A 17,401-nucleotide genomic window follows, 5' to 3' on the forward strand; every position below is an offset into this window, starting at 1 on the left:
AGAAAACCCAAAAAACAGACTCTTAACTATACAGAACAAACTGATAGTTACCAGAGGGGAGGTGGGTGGGGGGATGGGTAAAACAGGTGATGGGGATTAAGAGTACACTTATCATGATGAGCACCAAGTAATGTATAGAATTGTTGAATCACTATATTGTACACCTGAAACTAATATAACACTCCATGTTAACTATACTGGAATTAAAAAAAAAAATCAAGTCATACACCTTAAATATACACAATTTTTATTCGTCAATTTTATCTCAATAAAGATGGAAAAACGTTTTCCTGTATAATATGAATAGAACCCCTCCTTTGGAACTTTACAAATTATTTTATTAAAAAATCAAATTGTTTTTGAAATTGTTTCTGGAATGTTCAACTGACATTTCTTTGAAAAGAGCACTATATTAAGACTGGGCCATGGTACAGCTCAGCTTTATGTATGTTATATATACAACCATTATTTATTTAAAAATAATTGATAAAAGCCCCTCCTTTGCTCAGTTCTAGGGGAAGTGGGAAGTACCATATAGTTGTTAATAGTCTGTATACACAGATACCGTAAGAATTAAGGCATCCTTTTATAGCTTTATGTCAGGACTCATCCAGATGATAGATTTAACTACCAGAAATCCAGTGATTTCCTCTAATAAAGTACTCTGTGGTTCCTTCCTCTTTCTTAATTCATCTTTTTCCTCTTCTTCTCAAATAAAATCTAAAAATAGTTTTAAGTGCAAATGAAGTTGAGATCCTAGGCAGAAAATTATATTATAAATATAAACTTGGGGTTTAAAATTTATGTTAAACGATGCCAATCACATTCTAGATTAGATGTGGAAAGTATATATTAGTGTGCTGATGAAAGCATATTCAATATGCCTTTTTGGTATTTCTGTGAGTGTCAATTGTGACATTACCAGATGTCATGCACTTAGATCATCTTATACAAATGAAAACCATTACTGGAATTATTACCTACCTGCTAAAATTCTTATATTTTTCACATTCTTGTCTAATTCATCTTTACACAGTTGTCTGAAATGACTGTTTTCAATGGTATTTCTTTTCTGTTTAAAATATCTGTGGATAACACCTCAATCGCAATGAGCACATCTAGTGCCTGGATTATACCCCACTAAAAAGAACCAGAGCTCCTTGAAAAAGTGGATGATTTTAGTCTGGAGTAGAGAAAGTATAAGGTGGTCTTGAAATATCTTGTGCCAGAAAATACAGAAGTGCTCAAAAACTGATGGGGTCATGTAAAAGGAAGGCAGAAGCCAGCTTGAAAGGGCTCCCACTTGATAAATATGGAACAATTTGAGTATCAAAATGAATAAGGAACTGGAATTGATTATAACACCTTGAACAACAAAAAAAATTCAAACTGACACTATTCAGTAAAAAAAAATTAAGGGCACGGTGCCTGGGTGGCTCAGTCAGTTAAGTGTCTGCCTTTGGCTCAGGTCATGATCTCGGGGTCCTGGGATTGACCTGGGTCAGGCTCCCTGCTCAGTGGGGAGTCTGCTTCTCCCTCTCCTTCTGCCCCTCCCCCTGCTCATGCCCTCTCTCTTTCTCTGTCACACTCTCTCTCAAATAAATAAATATATAAATAAATAAATAAATAAATAAAATCTTTTTAAAAAATTAAGGGTGAGGAAGAAATGATGGAAAAGGTGTTTACAGAATAATGTCAACTCATAAATGTGGGATTGTTACAATTAGAAAACCAATATTTTGCAATCACCATTGTAATACCTGATTCAGGCAACAATCATCAAGAGATGTAAAATCAGTGAGTGAAAGGTTGGTAGGGAGGAATATATCATCCAGTCTCAAAGGACCCCTAGTTACAACTACAAAGAGAAAAGGAAAAAAAGAGAATAAATGAGAAAAAAAGGTACCTTTATAAATGTAGAAGTCTGGTGGAAATCACTTGAATCAAATGTTCAAACGTAATGTCACCAAAATGGAAAAAATTGACATCGTGTTTTCTACGATGTGACACACTGAGGACACAAATCACCCATGAAGTATTCCTGTAAAAAAAAAAAGGATTCTGATCATAAGGTAGTAATTGTGCAAACTAAATTCAGGAACATTATGCAAAATAGTTGACCTGGACACTTCAAAAAATGTCAATGTAATAAAAGATAGAAAAGTGCAGAAATTATCTTTAAAGAAAGTAAAGGGACATGACAACTAAATGCAATGTGCAAACTTTTTTTGGATCTTGGATTTTTTTTAAAAAAAAGTATAAAAGACAATGTGGTTATTAGTCCAACTGAAGAAATATTAGTATGGAATGCATATTAGATAACAGTAACATATCAACGTTAAATTTCCTGAGTGTGGTAATTTTCTTGAGTGTGACAAATGTATTATAGTTATTTTTCGTAAGAAAAATATGCTTTAAGTATGTATGGGGAAAATGTCAAGAAGTTTGAAACTTACATTTAAATCTCTTGGATCTTTCACAAAAAAGTGTGTGTGTACACACACGTGGCATAAGCGCTTACACAGAAACACATTTATTTATTTATTTATTTATTTATTTAAAAGATTTTATTTATTTATTTGACAGAGAGAGACACTGTGAGAGCAGGATCACAAGCAGGGGGAGAGGGAGAGGGAGAAACAGGCTTCCCGCGGAGCAGGGAGCCCGATGCGGGGCTCGATCCCAGGACCCTGGGATCATGACCTGAGCCGAAGGCAGACGCTTAACGACTGAGCCACCCAGGCGCCCCCAGAAACACATTTAAATAGAATACAAATTTGCAAAATGTTAATAACTAGTGAATCTAGGTAAAGGGTATGTGGGTGTCCATTATACTAGTTTTATAACTTTTCTGTAGCATTAACAGTTTTCAAAATAAAAAAAGTTAGGAAATGAAAATAACATGGAAAAAAAATTAAATTAAAAAAATACGTTGAGCCAAAGATAAAATGCAAGAGACAAAGTTGGGATGAGCAAAGTTAGAAGTAGAGTAAGGATAAAAAGTTTAAATCTATGACCTCTCATGGCTCTATTCTTATGAGTCCACCCTGCTGCCTCAGAATATTCTATCATATGCTACATATTTTTCACATTAGGAACCAAGCACCTATGGAATAATGTTAGAATCATAAGCTCTTGACCTTGTGTCAGAAGAAAAAGGTGTATGAGAAATTCAAACATTCTATAGCTTCAATGCTTCATGTCATCTTTCCTACAGACAGGGTTGCCAGGCCCTTCTTGTATGGAGGACTGACTAAATTTTATTCTCCTTGGCTGTAGGTTTATCATAGTGATAAGACCATTAGTTCCCAGAGGCTGGAAGAAGAGCTAGATGCTAGAAATTCCAGTCACTTGTATTTTTTTAAGACTTTATTTATTTATTTGGGAGTGAGCATGAGCGGGGAGAGAGCAGAGGGAGAGGGAGGAGACTCCCTGCTGAGCAGGGAGCCTGACGTGGGGCTCCATCCCAAGACTCTGGGATCATGACCTGAGCAGAAGGAAGACCCTTAACTGACTGAGCCACCCAGGCGCCCGCCAGCAATTCCAGTCACTTTGAAATGCATTTTTAAAAGTAAGAGAAAAATGTTTATCTAGTTTGTAAGGCTTCTGCCCTATAATATTTATGTGAACCTTTTCTGGGCATATTCTGTATCTGACTCCTCTCTCTTCCCTCATGGTTTTCCTGTCCTAGTGACCTCACTGACAGCTACTGTTGATTCTTTATGTGTGTTGCCTATGAACATGCGTGCGTATTCACTCCTTCCTCATTCTTTTACTCATTATTTATTCATCCATCACAATTACTTATTTATGTAGGTCACTTTATCTTATATATTTTTTAATTTATTTTTAGCTCACTTTATTTTAAATGATAGTTTTACAAATGTTTAAGCAGATGAGCATTTATACTCTAAAGGGCAGGAGAGATGAACAAGAGACACAAAATGTACCACAGACAGCTGGATTGGAAAAGAAAGATTAACACAGGCCTGGACTCTCTTCTTGTATCTCCATCATCATCTACCTTTTTTTTTCATTTTAGGAACTGTCCTGATTTCCTGTTTTCAATGGCCCTTTACTATTTTAAATATCCTTGTGATTGTTTTGGACTCTACTACCTAGAAAATGAAGCAAGGTTTGTTTGCTGTTTCCAAGCAGGAACCACAATGGCTATAAAACATGGTTAGCCTGACCAAATTGGAGACAGGGGTCTAAGAATAATAGATCCCGACTAAGCCAGGCCTCTGACTGGCCAACCAGTTTTTACTGAGCATCTACTATTTATCAGGCACTATTTTTGGAAGTGGAGGCAAAGACTGACTGAGACACAATCCTAACTTAGTGGTTCAAAGTATTCCATGTCAGGTTCACTCTAGTCTCATCTGAAGGATACTGGGCAGAAGATGGTGCCCACCACATGGATATGAGTGCATCATTTCTGAATTTTATTCAGATGCTAATAACAAACATTCAATAAAGGGTGGTTTAAATAGATTGGGAGGTTATTTGTCTTTTTTGCAGCCAGAGGTAAGTAATTGAGTGGTGGCTTGACAAGTCCATGAACTCATCCAAGTCCCAAGATTCTTCTATCTTGCTGCTTTGCCCTTTTTAGCACACAACTTCTACCCTAAAGTTTGCCTCATGGTTGCAAGGTAGCCACTGCAAGTCTGGCCATTGTGTCTGCATTCCAGGCTGTGGTAAAGAGGAAGACAGAAAAGGGGCTGAAGGCTACTTTCCAGGTGAGTCAAGCCCCTTTTAAAAGAGCTTTCTCAAAATCTCACCCAAAACTTTTGCCTCTACCTCATTAGCCAAAACTTAGTCATTTGGCCACCCATATCTATAAAGAAAGATCTCAACAACAAAAAATCAAGAGTACTGTCAGTTACTCATTTGTAAGTACAAGTGTAGATACTTATTATATTGGCTTGTCTTTTCAATTGGGCCCTGGTACTTTCTAAGTTAATTTTTCTTGTTTCTTTTCATCACCCAATTATCTAAAACAACCATCCTTCACTTAAAATACATAGTTGTTAAAATTCTGACTAAGGAAGAGGGATAGTCAAATGATGCCCTGAATAAAAGAGTTGAATTAATGGTAGGGCAAAGGAAGGGGACTCTCACGTAAGAGGCCCCTAATTCTGTCGCTGCTCACTTCTGCTGCCACCACTCAATTACATAGTAATATATGTATAAAGATACCTTCTCTTTATGCTGTTAGGAACACAACCTTTTGTAGGCTTAACCTTTAGCACTTGCTTGAAGTACTGAATAATGATAATAGGAGTTGGAAAGCCTTAAAAGCAGGGCTGAGGCTTCCCTGAGACAAATAAGAAATTCCACCTGTGGACAACAGCTTGACCTGTGCCCATGGAGTTCCACCCTGTTTGTGATCTTACCTTCCTAACTGAATGCCCTAGGGCACAAAGATATTACAGCATATTTATCATCAGAAACAATGCAAGGAAGACAACAATGGAACATCTTTAAAGTAGTAAAAGAGGGGCCTGAGTGGCTCAGTCATTAAGCATCTGCCTTCGGCTCAGGTCATGATCCCAGGGTCCTGGGATCGAGCCCCGCATTGGGCTCCTGCTCAGCAGGAAGTCTGCTTCTCCCTCTCCCACTCCCCCTGCTTGTGTTCCCTCTTTGGCTGTGTTTCTCTGTCAAATAAATAAATAAAAATCTGTAAAAAAAATAAATAAAAATAAGTACTGAAAGAAAAAGTCAATGTAAGATTCTATACATAGAAAAAAAAGGATTTCAAAAACAAAGATAAAACAAGACTTTTTCAGACTTAACAAAAGGCGAAAGAATTCATCGCCAGCAGACCATCATTATAAGAAATGTTAAAGGGAATTCTTTAGGCCAAAGGAAAATGCTACTAAAAGGAAATATGGATCTATGCAAAGGAAGGAAGAGCACTGGAAATAGTAACTACATGGGTAAATGTCTAATATTTTTCTTATTCTTTAAATATATTGAAAAGACATTTGACTATATAAACAGAAATAATTAACAATGTAGTACAGGGTTTATAATATATGTAAAAGCAAAATGCAGGACAACAATAACACAAAGTCCAGGAGGGGAGAAATGTAAATATACTATTGTAGGGGTCTTAAACTATGCATGAAGTGGTATAACAGTACTAGAAAGTTGACTGTGTCAAATTAAAAATGTATACCTAAACCCAAAAGCAACCACCAAAACAACACAACAAAGAGTTATAACTAATACGGGGAAAAGGAGATAAAATTAAATAATAAAAAACACTCAATTTGTTCCCACTTTGGTCAGTGGTAGCTCTTTCAGGTTGGTTGTCACTTTGACATGCCCTCATCTTTTTGGGGTTTTTTGAGCACTTTCTTATTTTCTGATACTACAAGATGCTCTCCTCCTTGGTCCTAAAATCAGCTGTTCCTCTAACAATCCCTGGTTCCTTTTATTGGAGACTGTATTTAGAAACCAAAATCTGGGTCCTGACTGTGCTTGCTGCTATTGGGTGTCATTGCTTCTCGGCCCTCTCAATGGATAGAGCTAAGTAATATATATATGGATACTAACCCACATGTACACACATATCTATAATTCTTTTTTTCTATCTATCTATATTAAGCTAAATGTAAGTTCATACTTCATGTCTCTGACTCTAATCCGGTATCACAGGGTTTATCCTTGCTTTCTTTTCTTGTTTACCTGTAACTTTCCTCTCACAGTGAGCACCTTGAACATACCATCCACCATCCATTTACTTGTTTAACACCACTGTAATGTAAAGTGATGGAAAAATTATATCCATACGAAATCCTGTACACAAATGTTTATAGCAGCTTTATACATACTGGCTAACAACTGGAAGCAAGGAACATGTCTTTTATCAGGGGAAAGAATAAACAAACTCTGGTGCATCCATATAATGAAATCCTATGCAGCAGTAAAAAGAAATGAGCTACTGATTCATTCATCAACATGGATGAATCTTAAGTGCATTCTACTTAGTGAAAGAAGGCAGAAAACAAAAGCTACATATTGGATACATTGTATGATTCCATTCATATGACACCTGGAAAGGGCAAAACTATAGGAACAAAACAATTAGTGGTTGCCAGGGGTTAAGAAGACCCACGTGGTTGACTATAAAGGGGATGAACAAGAGAACTTTTAGGGTGAATAAATTGTTTTGTATGGTGTTGGAGTGATGGATATATTACTACCTGTGAACTGTATAGAATCCATAGAACTATATATTATAAAGAGTGGATTCTAATGTATGCAATTTTTTTAAAAAGCTGACCTATCTAACTTGGGAAAATGATATTTTGACTGAAAACTATAAGGCTATAGACAAAAGGAACTGTACATAGTCATTGTATTTCTAGGTGGTAAATTTGTTTCTCATAAGGGTATGAGTTTAATAATGTACTTCAAATAGGGGCACCTGGGTGGCTCAGTCAGTTAAGCATCCGACTCTTGATTTTGGCTCAGGTCATGATCTCAGGGTCATGAGATCGAGCCCCACATCGGGCTCTATGGTGGGCATGGAGACCGCTTAAGATTTTCTCTCCCTCTGCCCCTCCCCATGGCCCCACCCCACTGTCTCTCTCTCTCTAAAGATAATAATAAATAAAATAAAAATGTACTTTAAATATAAAGACACAACTAATTAAAAGGATGGAAAAAGATTATCATGCTAACACTAGGCAAAAAAAAAAAGCTTGAGCAGCTATATTAATATCAAAGTAGATTTCAGAGCACAAAATTTTGTATTACTAGGAATATGAAAGATCATTTTAAACTGATAAAGAAGTCAATTCATCAGGAGGACATAATCCAAAATGCTTATAGATCTAATCACAGAGCTTCAAAATATATGAGGCAAAATCTGAAAGAACTGTAGGAAGAAATAGACAAATCCACAATTATAGTTGATTTCAATGCCCCTCTCTAAATAACTGAAGAGCAAGCAGAAAGAAAATCAGTACAGCTATAGAAGACTTGAACAACACAGCCAACCAATTGATCTAAGTGACATTTATAGAACACGCCATGCAACAACAGCAGAATACACATTCTTCTCAATTGAGTATGGAACATTTACCAAGAGCGACCATATTATGAGCCACAAAATGAGTCTCAATAAGTTTAAAAGGATATATGTCATATAGAAACTGTTTTCTAGACTGTACTAAGAAAAATACATGTTTTTTTAATTTATAAAATGTACTTATAAATTTTGGATCTAAAGAATTCTGGTGTAACAGACAGTTCACAATTGGTTACTACTTATTAGTTTTCACTGGAGACTAAGGTTTCAAAGAGTTGAAATTCTAACCATAATTAAGACTGAAAAAAAAAGGCTTAGGTCAAAATCTGAATATTAAAAGGTTATAGGTTTATGAAGGGAAGTCTTTGGAAAGGAATTTTATGTGTGGTCAGGACTAAGGTTAAAATGCATGGATTTTAAAAGTATACTGGTATAATATTAAAATTTGATTTTCTCTCTGTTAAAAAGACAAAGTTTTTTTGGATTGTTGGTCTGCTCTTGATAAGGAAATGTAAACAAGTTTTTTTTTCTCTTTTGTCTGCCCAGAAAACCAAAACTTATATTTTGTCTTTATCAGGTCTTTGATTATTTAAAGTTAAAACTTTTCAATGTTAACAGAGCTAAATTTTACTAACAACTATACAACACTACATATTTGCCTTTGGAATCTCTTATTGGCACCTTGGTTAAGTTTTATAAGGATCCATAATCCTATTTAGGCATGTGTTTTACAACTTTCTGAGGGTTTTTAACAAACTTCCCCAAGATTTGAATTATAAATAAAGTATTTTGACCAATTAAAAAAAAGAAACTTTTCTAAGGACAATGGAATTAAATTAAAAATCAACAACAGAAATATATTTGAAAAATCCATAAACATTTGAAAACTAAGTAACATATAAATAACAAAATCAAAAGAATAAAATGAAAGACAAAAAGGAAATCAAAGAAAAAATCAAAAGGGAAATTAGAAAGTATTTTGAATGGAATGAATATGAAAACAGAACATATCAAAATTGTGGGATGTCACTAAAGCAGTATGTAGGAGAAATTCTATAGCACTAAACACTTACATTGGAAAAGAACACCTCAAATCAATTACCTCAGCTTCCACTTTAAGAAACTAGAAAAGGAAGAGCAAATTAAGTTCACACTAAGCAGAAGAAAGGAAATAATAAAGATCAGAGCAGAAATCAGTGAAATAGATAACAGAAAAATGACAGAGAAAATAAATAAAACCCAAAGCTTTTACTTTGAGAACAATAAAATTGATTAACCTTTAACTAAACTGATCCAGAAAAAAAAAAAAACCCACAAATGACCAATATCAAAACAGAAAACTTGAGTTGTCCTACATTAAATAAATGGAATTTTTAGTTAAAAGCTTTCCTACAAAGAAAATACCTGACCTACATGTCTTCACTGGTGAATTCTATGAAATATTTAAGGAAGAAATAACACCAATATTCTTTGTAACTCTGAAAAGGAGGGAATAATTCCCAAGTTATTCTTCTTTTTAAAAAGATTTTATTTATTTATTTGAGAGAGATAGAGCGTGCACACGAGAGAGAACGCGAGCAGGGGGAGGGGCAGAGGGAGAGGGAGAAGCAGGCTTCTTGCTGAGCAGGGAGCGGTTGGGGGCTCAATCCCAGGACCCTGAGATCATGACCTGAGCCAAAGGCAGATGCTTAACCAACTGAGCCACCCAGGTGCCCCCCAACTTATTCTTTAAGGCTGCCATTGCCTTGATACTAAAACCTGGCAAGGACATTACCAGAAGAAAAAAATTAAAGGTCAGTATTCCTCATGAACATCAATGCAAAATCTAAACAAACTTTTACCAAGCTGAATCCAACAATATATTAAAAAATATTAAAAACTTATCATTACATTTTAACAACAAAAGATGTGAAAACTCTGTATACTAAAAACTACAAACGACTGCTAAAAGAAATTAAACAAGACTGAAATCAATGGACAGACATACTATATTCATGGGTTATAAGACTTAATATGTCAATTCTCACCAAATTGATCTATATAGATTATATGCAATCACCAATACCAGCAGGCTTTTGGTAGAAACTGACAAGATGATTCTAAATTTCATAAAGAAGTGCAAAGGACCTAGAATAGTCAAAATCACTTTGAAAAAGAGGAATAAGTTAGAAGATTAAAACTAACTTCAAAAACTTAGTATAAAGCTATACTAATCAAGACTGTGGGATTGATGTCATGATAGATAATTAGAGCAATGGAATGAATTAAATCTATATATATATGAACAACTGATTTTTGACAAAGGTGCAAAGACAATTCAGTGGAGTAAGCATAGTCTTTTCAACAAATTGTGCTGGAATAACTGGCTATCTATATGCAAAAGAAAATGTATTTGGGATCATACCTTACACCATAAACAAAAATGGATTCAAAATAGATCAATGACCTAAATGTAAAAATTATGTAACTTGTAGAACAAAGCACAAGAGAAAAACTGTGGCCTTGAGTTACAAAAAGATTTCCTTGAAACAGCACCAAAAGCCTTATCCATGAAAAAAAATGATAAATGGAATTTATCAAAATTTAAAACCTCTCCTTTTCAAAAGATAATGTTAAGAGAATGAAAAAAATAAGCTACAGAGAGAGAAAAATATATCTGATATACATGTATCATATATCTGATAAAGGGCTTGTACTGAGAATAGATAAAGAACTCTCAAAGCTCAATAAGATAATTACAAAGACCCCAATAAAGTGAACAAAAGATTTTTATAGATACTTTACCAAAGAAGATATACAGATGGAAAATAAACACATGAAAAAATGGTCAAAATCACTAGTTATCTGGGAAATGCAAATTAAAACCACAAAGGAAATACCACCTCCCACTTTTTTAAATGGCTAAAATTAAGAAGACTCACCATACCAGAAGTTGGTAAGAATGTGAAGGAACTGTAATTTGCATGACTGCTGATTGGAATGTAAAATGCACAATCACTTTGGAAAACAACTTAGAAGTTCAAAGTTGAACACACATACATCTACCATATGACCCACCTATTCCACTTCTTTTTTTTTTTTTTTAAGATTTTATTTATTTGACAGAGAGAGAGATAGCGAGAGCAGGAACACAAGCGGGAAGAGTGTGAGAGGGAGAAGCAGACTTCCCGCTGAGCAGGGAGCCCGATGCAGGGCTCGATCCCAGGACCCTGGGATCATGACCTGAGCCGAAGGCAGACGCTCAACGACTGAGGCACCCAGGGGCCCCACCTATTCCACTTCTAGGTATTTATCCAGGAGAAATAAGAGCATATGTCCATACATTGACTTGTACATGAATTTCCATAACAGCTTTATGTAATAGCCCAAAACTAGAAACCCACTCAAATATCCTTCAATAAGTGAATGAATAAGTTAATTTTGATACATCTATACAATGGAATACTACTCACCATTAAAATGGAATAAACTGTTGATATACACAACACTATGGATGAATCTAAAAATAATTATTCTGAGTGAAATAACAGAGACAAAAAGAACATACAGTAGTATAATTTCCTTTTTATGTAATTTTTAAAAATAAAAACTAATCTATAGTGACAGAAAACAGATCAATGGTTGCCTGGTGGGTGATGGTGGTTGGTGAGGAACAAGAGGAAGGGGGATGAGAAGACTTCTGGGTATGATGAATATGTTCATTATGTTGATTGTGGTGATAGTTTAATAGGTATATATACATCAAAAGCTATTAAATTGTATACTGAAGACATATGCAGTTTCTCATATATCAATTACACCTCAATAAAGGTGTTAGATACAGGATTTTTCAATGACTGTTCAATATTCATTGCATAGTTATACTCAGCTATGTTCTCTTTGATTATCTCCAAACTTTTGTTATTATCTTTGTTCACAAATCTTTGAATGCATTTTAAGTTACTTTCTTAGGATAATAAATTCCTCAAAGTGGAATTACTGGGTAAAAGATTCTCAGGGGTTTTTTAAAAAACTTTTTTTAAAAAAGATCTATTTATTTATTATAGAGAGAGAGAGAAAGCGAGAGAGAGAGCGCAAGCTGGGGAAGGGGAAGAGGGTGAGGGAGAGAGTGAGAGAATCTCAAGCCGACTCTCCACTGAGCATGGAGCCTGACTCGGGGCTCGATCCCACAACCCTGAGATCATGACCTGAGCTGAAATCAAGAGTTGGATGCTCAACTATCTGAGCCACCCAGGTGCCCCCAAAATTTTTGATAAACATTGACAAATTGCTTTCCATAAAGGGTATATCAATTTATACTCTTACCATCACTGTATGAATTACAGAATTGGGTCATTTTAAAGAAATTTATGTTCAAAACTCATTGAACACTTCATAAATGTACTCTTGATTTCTGAGCAACCTTTACTAATACTATTGTCCTGCTCTAAAATTATCTGAAACTACTTACCACTTTCTCAATTATCCTTAATTTTTGCTTGTTGCTATACTGTCATCGCTTCATTTCACATTGTTCCTTCTTTAAAAAATGTTTATGACAGGTTTATTAAAATATAATTCACATGCCATGCAATTCATTCATTTGAAGGATACAATTCATGGTTTTTAGTAAAATTAACAAAGTTCTGCAACTGTCACCAGAATCAATTTTAGAACATCTTTATTACCTCAAAAAGAAACCCTGTGCTCATTAGCAGTCACTCATTTCCTTCTGAACGCACTAGCGCTAGGTGACCACTAATGTATTTTCTGTCTCTATGAATTTGCCTATTCTGGACATTCCATATAAATGGAATGAATACAGTATGTGGTCTTCTGTGACTGGCTTCTTTCACTTAGTATAATGTTTTCAGGGTTCATTCATATTGTAGCTTGTATCAGTATTTCATTTCTTTTTTTATTGCCAATTAACATTCATTGTACAATATACCACATTTGGCAATTCATTGGACAAAGAAGAGACTATTCAACAAATGGTATTAAAACAATTGGACATCTATTTGCAAAAAAAAAAAAAAAAAAAAGAACCTGGATCTATGCCTCATACCTTATCCACAAAATAATTCAAAATGGATCCCATATCTAAATGTAAAACATAGGAGCACCTGGGTGGCTCAGTTGGTTACACATCTGTCTTCAACTCAGGTTATGACCCCAGGGTCCTGGGATCGAGCCCCGCGTCAGGCTCCCTGCTCAGCTGGGGAGTCTGCTTCTCTCTCTTCCTCTGCCCCTGCTCCTGTGCTCTCTCTCTCAAATAAATAAATAAATAAAATCTTTAAAAAAAATAAATGTAAAACATAAAACTGTAAACCGTATAGAAAGAAAAATAGGAGAAAATCATCACTGTCAGTGGTTAGGCAAAGACTTTTTTATTTTTTTATTTTTTTATTTTATTTTTTTTTAAAGATTTTATTTATTTATTTGAGAGAGAGAGAACGAGAGACAGAGAGCATGAGAGGGAGGAGGGTCAGAGGGAGAAGCAGACTCCCCGCTGAGCAGGAAGCCCGATGCGGGACTCGATCCCAGGACTCCAGGACCATGACCTGAGCCGAAGGCAGTCGCTTAACCAACTGAGCCACCCAGGCGCCCTAGGCAAAGACTTTTTTAAAAGATTTTATTTATTTATTTGAGAGAGAGAGTGAACACAAGTGGGAGGAGGAGCAGAGGGAGAGGGAGAAGCAGACTCCCCACTGAGCAGGGAGCCCAACACAGGGCTGGATCTCAGGACCCTGAGATCATGACCCGAGCCAAAGGCAGATGCTTAACCAACTGAGCCACCCAGGTGCCCCTAGGCAAAGACTTCTTAGACATGACAGCAAAAATATGATCCATTAAAAAAAAGAAAGGACTTGTACCCAGTATATGTACAGAACTCTTAGAACTACATAATAAGAAAATCAACAGCCCAGCAAAAACCTTAAAATACAACCCAGCAATCATACTCCTGGGCATTTATCCCAGAGATATGAACATTTACGTCCACACAAATGATCATAGCAACGTTATTTGCAATAGCCAAAAACTTGAAACAACCAAAACGTCCCTCAATAGTTGAACAGTTACACATACTGTGGTACATTTATACCACAGAGTAATTACTCAGCAATAAAAATCAATACATTATTGATGTATGCAACAACGTGGATAGATCTGAAAGGTAGGCTGAGAGAAAAAAGCCAATCTCAAACTGTTACATACCATGTGATTCCACCTATACAGCATTCTCAATGTGCCAAAAGTATAGAGATGGAAAACAAATTGTTGGTCACCAGGGGTTAGAGTTGGCTGCAGGGAGGTGCGTGGCCATGAGGATAAAGGGAGCACAAGGGAGGTATTTGTGTCGATGGATCAGTTCTGCATCTTGCCAACTGTGGTGGTTACACAAATCTACACACACGACAATATGGCATAGAACTATACACACACATTATACCAATGTCAATTCCTGGTTTGGCATCATACTATAGTTATGCTAGATGTAACCATTGAGGAAAGCCAGTGAAGGGGACACATAACATCTCTATAGTATCTTTGCAACTTCCTGTGAATGTAAAGTTATTTCACAATAAAAGAGGTTTTTTAATGGCAAAAGACCTGAACAAACATTTCACCAAAGAAAATAAACAGATGGCAAATAAACATGTGAAAAGATGTTCAACATCATTAGCCATTAGGGAAATGCACATTAAAATCACAAAGAGGGGCACCTGGGTGGCTCATTCGGTTAAGCGCCGACTCTTGATTTTGGCTCAGGTCATGATCTCAGGGTCATGGGATCGAGCCCTGTGTTGGGCTCCACACTGGGCATGGAGCCTGCTTAAGATTCTTTCTCTCTCCCTCTGTCCCTTCCCTTGCTCATGCTCTCTCTCTCTCTCTGAGAAAAAAAATTTTTTTAAAGATTTTATTTATTTGAGAGCGAGAAAGAGAGCACTAGCAGGGTGGGGGGGTAGGGGTAGAGGGAGAGAGAGAGAAGCAGATTCCCTGCTAAGCAGAAAGCCCAATGTGGGGCTCAATCCCAGGACCCTGAGATCATGACCTGAGTGGAAGGCAGATGCTTAACCGACTGAGCCACCCAGGCGCCCCAAGAAAAAAAAATTTTGCAATAAAACCACAAGGAAACATCACTACATATCCATTAGAATGGCAACAACAAAAAATACTGACAAAAATCAAGTGCTGGCAAGGATGCAGAGCAACTAAAACTCTCGAGAATACACTATTGGTTGGAATGCAAACTGATACAGCCACTGTGAAAAACTCTTTGGCAGGTTACTTTTTATGAAGTTAAACATATGTTTGCCATATGACCCAGCAATCTTACTATTAGGTATTTACCCTAAAGAAATGAAAATTTACATTCACCCAAAAATCTGTACATGAATGTTCATAGCACCTCTATTTATAAATGCCAAAAAACCAGAAACAACAGAAATGTCCCTCAATAGGTGATTGAATAAACAAGTCGTGGTATGTCCATACAATGGAATTCCACTCAGCAATAAAATGGAAAGAACTATGCTAAATGCAACAATATGGATGAATTTCAAAGGCATTGTACTCCAAAGTCTCAAAAGGCTGCATACTGTATGATGCCATTTGTATGACATCTTCCAAAAGACAAACTATAGTGACAAGAAAGATAAGTAGTTTCCAAGGGGTAGGGGTGGGGCATGGATGTGGCTGTAGAGCAGAAGGTCAGCAACTATTTTCTTCCTTTTTTTTTAAACATTTTTTTTAAAGATTTTATTCATTTATTTAACAGAGAGAGAGAGACAGCTAGAGGGGGAACATAAGCAGGGGCAGAGGGAGAGGGAGGAGGAGGCTCCCCACTGAGCAGGGAGCCCAACACGGGGCTCCATCCCAGGACCATGGGATTATGACCCGAGCCAAAGGCAGACCCATAACAACTGAGCCACCCAGGTGCCCCTCAGCAAATATTTTCTGCAGAGAGTCAGATGGTAAATATTTTAGGCTTTGTGGCCTGCATATGGTCTGTGTTGCATATTCTTCGTTTGTTGCTTCTGTTCTTTTTATAACACTTGAAAATATAAAAACTATTCTTAGCTTCTGGGTCCTAAGAAAACAGGGCATGGGACAGATTTGACTCGGGCGCAGTTTGCTGACCCCTACTACAATGAGATAGCACAAGGGAGTCCAGGATGTGGTGTGTGATGTAATTGATCTGCATCCTAACTGTAGTGGTGGTTACACAAATCTATAGATGTGTTAGAACTCATAGAAGTGTATGCACATAAAAATGTCAGTAATATTGTATGCTAATTAAGAAAAAAACACCCCAGTAACCAATCAGGTCTGCTCATCTGTCACGAGAGATCAAAGATTGCCTTTTCTCTAAGATACAGAGATCAAGAAATCTTTTTAAAGATGGTTTCTACTTACTCTATTTATAAAATTGTTTACTGTAGTAATTCCCTCAGTTAAAATGGCACCCTTGTTTGAATATGATACTGAATTCAATTGTAATTTATTAGGTTATGATGATGACAACTGTTTCTTTGAGGACAGGAAAGGCACGTGTTGATTATTCTCTACTACAGAGAAATAAATGTATTTAGCACTTATAACAATGTCCAGTTTATTAGCTGAGCAATGAACATTGAAGCTCAAAGCAGTATGTGAGTTTTAGCCTGCAAACAGCAATTCAAGCTGAATTGTTCTCTAATAAGTTGCCTTTGTAAGCGCCAGAAATGATAACTTGTGTTATGGAGAATATGCCCTTTCTTAACTTTTCTAAACTGGAGACGAGAATCTGAGATTTACTTGGATGCTCCAGAGAAGAGGGTCACTGTACCATAGCAGCACTTTTCCACAGGCCTTGCTTACTGTCAGAAAGAAGACTCAGCATATTGTATTTAAAAAAATCCAGAGAACTGACTTCTGTGGTCTGGCCAAATGAATAAATTTTTAATGCTTCCCTAAAAATAGTCTTTAAGAAAATAAAAATATTTCATCTTTAGTAGTGATTCTCTTGGTGGTAGGTTGTGTACCTCGGGGTCAGTGATATTTTTGGAAATTATACGACCTAATCCAAGAATTGCTGTCCTGGTGATCCCTTTGAAAAATAGTATAAAATCTTTCATCTAGGCAGTCCTTCAAAGTATATTTATCAAGTATATACTCTGGAAAACAGTATGAGGTTTCCTCAAAAAGTTAAGAATAGGGCGCCTGGGTGGCTCAGTCGGTTAAGCGGCTGCCTTCAGCTCAGGTCATGATCCCAGGGTCCTGGGTTTGAGTCCCGCATCGGGCTCCCTGCTCAGCAGGAAGCCTGCTTCTCCGTCTCCCTCTCCCTTTGCCTCTCCCCCTGCTCATGCTCTCTCTCTCTCTGTATCTGTGTCTCAA

At 36.5% G+C, this 17,401-nt stretch overlaps 1 long non-coding RNA gene across 1 annotated transcript in view; it reads right to left on the reverse strand.

Moving 5' to 3' along the window:
* LOC118531548 (uncharacterized) overlaps window positions 1–17,401 on the reverse strand; it is a 72,200-nt gene that overhangs the window by 21,495 nt on the left and 33,304 nt on the right. Inside the window, exon 4 of the long non-coding RNA XR_013444803.1 lies at window positions 1,907–2,041. This is a non-coding gene — a long non-coding RNA (uncharacterized LOC118531548). The remainder of the gene's footprint in view (window positions 1–1,906; window positions 2,042–17,401) is intronic.

This window comes from Halichoerus grypus, chromosome X, assembly GCF_964656455.1.
Source record: "Halichoerus grypus chromosome X, mHalGry1.hap1.1, whole genome shotgun sequence".
Classification (NCBI taxonomy): domain Eukaryota; kingdom Metazoa; phylum Chordata; class Mammalia; order Carnivora; family Phocidae; genus Halichoerus; species Halichoerus grypus.